Raw genomic sequence first — 2,686 nt, forward strand, 5'->3', positions numbered from 1 at the left:
CTCTGTAAGGTCGTCGCTCACCTGCCTGGAGACCAGCTCTCTCTGGGTGATTAGTTCTCCAGCATCAAAGCGAGCCACCACTGACTTGAGGATCTCGGTCGTGATGGACGGCAGCACGCGCTCATCATAGTCGTCTCCGATGCTGGTGAAGATGCGAGGCAGCTGGCTAGCAACGGGCCGGAAGAGGATGCGCAGTGTGATGTTGACATTCTGTAAATCTTTGCTACCAGTGATGACTGGCACATTACGTGGCCGAGAACGACAGTCAAAGATAATTGGTTTATGTACCCATGGGATGAGAAAGTGAGTCCTTCCCCTACCACAATGTCCTGTACTCCACGGAATCGGTCAAAGATGACAGCTCTGTGCCCAGCATCCACATTATATAAGGCCGAGTTCACCACGCCTCCTGCAACAGCTAAGGCCAGGCCAAACTTGCCAATGGACTCAAACACTTTGGCAGCCATGTTTTCTTCTGCTGGACCCTCTCACACCTGCTTCCACTCTGACCTCCACGTGAATTCAACCACGGAATACTTTTAACTGCTTGTTTGCTGGTGCCGTCAGGACTGGGACGTTTTCTTAGGTGTGGGCGTGACGTGGCCTGCACATTTCCACCGGGTCTCCCGGCTCTGGCGTGGAGAGTGGCCCCGCAGTTACAGGCTCCACGGTCCTCCATGCGTCTTTGAGGGGACACAGGACCCCTGTATGAAGCAGCCACTACCAGGGTCCCCCTGCAGCCTCCCACCGTCAGGCCCCTCTGTCATGGCAGCATGGGGGTGTCTTGCAGGATACTCCAGCGGCCACCCCACCCAGCCCAGTCACACAGGGCCTCAGCCCCAAACCAAGGCTAACCTGGGGCACCCCTTCTGCGTCTGTCCATCGTGAGCATGAGCCAGGGCCCTAAGGCCACTAGATGTACAAGTCCTGGCTGTCCTTCCTAAACCCCCCCTGTAATTCAGCCTGCACTCCTCCACTCTCCACGGCCACACTTTCCCTCACCTGAATACTGGCCTCCCTGACTGCGGCCTCCCCCCAGCCGCTGCCAGAGTGGTTTCTCAAATCCACAGCTCCTCTCCCCACCTTAAAAACAAAACAAAACTCTTTTAAGAACCAAAGCAGGGTTGGCCCCTGCTTCTCTCTCCAGCCTCGCCATCTCCCCATGATCACTGATCACGACTCCCTGCCCCACGCCGCACTTGGCTGGGAGAGAACTCCTTGCCTTTTCTCAAATGCTGTTCCGTCTGAAGGGGATGCGCTTCCCACCCTCATGGTGATAAGAGCTTCTCCTCTCTTATTCCTACTGGGAATAACAGCAGCAGCTGACACTAATGAGCACTTACCATGTACAAGTGTCCACTCAGCTACCACCTCCTCCGGGAAGCTTTCCGGGATGGATCCCTTAGCTATGACAAGCCACTCCTGGGGAATAGGCTCTTCTTGCCTATGGTTACAAGACAGCAAGGACTGTGTCTTGGGTGTCCTCAGTGCCTAGCCCAGGGCCTGATGTGAGTGCTGAGTCACATCATGTTTGGAGGAGCAAGTCCTGGACAACACAGCCCGGTTAAAGCGAGCAGCCAAGCACTGATACATGGACCAGCGCTGGCTGGAGGTTGAGCCAGACCATCCCCTTTCAAACGTGATCATTCGGAAACAGGATGGCTTGAAATTTGTTCTTGACAAAGAAGGATTAAGGGGCAAAGGAAAGCTGGAAACAAGATCACACATACACGTCACCTAACAGAGCACACGTAACTCCTGTAACCTGCCTCTAATCAGCTTCAGGCCTCTCTTCAATGCTGAGTCCTCAGTCATCACCCTGGGCCTCCCAGCTCTGATGCTGAGCCCAGGATTTCAGTGCTAATTATGGATGGTACCCGCCGCCTGATCAGCAGAATATCCACAGTGCAGCCTGCCCTGGGAAGGGAGGATGAGTCTCCTTCTAGGACACTCCACAAGGCTCAGTGCAGATGCTCCACTTGGGCTGGTCATGCATCACGGATTCCCTCCTCTGAGGGTGGCCCCAGGCTTGTGCGCACACACACATTCATTCCTGGCCTCACATGTGGGGACAGACAGAAGGCATCTGTGCCTTGTCCCCTCTTATCTATTCTCATAAACGTCCTTGTGTCTTGGAGTCAGGATTGCTTAGGCCCAGAAGGTCGAGGCTGCAGTGAGCCTCCAGGCTGCCCCAGGGGTCTCCCCATGGTGGGCGCTCATCACTCTGGCCAGCCCCATGCTCATCTGGGTTGACCTCTGAGAACTGCCAGGTTAGAGGGCCCCAGAGCAGCCAGGGGACCAGGAAGGAGACCACCTGGTCTAGGGGGGTTCAGGCAACCTGTGGTCTGGACAGGAAGGGATGCTGAAGCTCCTCTACCCATATGGAGGCCCAGCCCTGATCATGGTTCCAACTCTTAGGCCAGATACCACTGCTAGCTGTTTTCCAACCATCAAATATGAGGACCACATGGCAGGTTTTCCATAAGGCTCTGTTTATCCAGCACAAAGGAATGGCCTTTGTCCTGAGATTGTCTTCCTACTTTTTTTTTTTTTTTTTTTTTTTTTTTTTTTTTGGTTTAAAGATATTCTTTCAAAAAGGGAAATTATAATTATTTTTCTAAAGGCTCTAACATGAAAAAATAGAAAGTTGGCAATCTTCAGTAGGTCTGCAATACTCCTTTGAAAT

At 53.2% G+C, this 2,686-nt stretch overlaps 1 pseudogene across 1 annotated transcript in view; it reads right to left on the reverse strand.

Annotated features, from left to right (window-relative positions):
* Nucleotides 1-550, reverse strand: part of LOC108304933 — a 944-nt pseudogene extending 394 nt beyond the window's left edge. The window contains exon 1 of the transcript XR_005200423.1: nt 7-550. The product of XR_005200423.1 is annotated as a prohibitin-like (transcript). The remainder of the gene's footprint in view (nt 1-6) is intronic.
* Nucleotides 551-2,686: the final 2,136 nt, after the last annotated feature.

The sequence above is a fragment of the Cebus imitator genome, unplaced genomic scaffold (assembly GCF_001604975.1).
Source record: "Cebus imitator isolate Cc_AM_T3 unplaced genomic scaffold, Cebus_imitator-1.0 Scaffold59, whole genome shotgun sequence".
In the NCBI taxonomy this organism is placed as follows: domain Eukaryota; kingdom Metazoa; phylum Chordata; class Mammalia; order Primates; family Cebidae; genus Cebus; species Cebus imitator.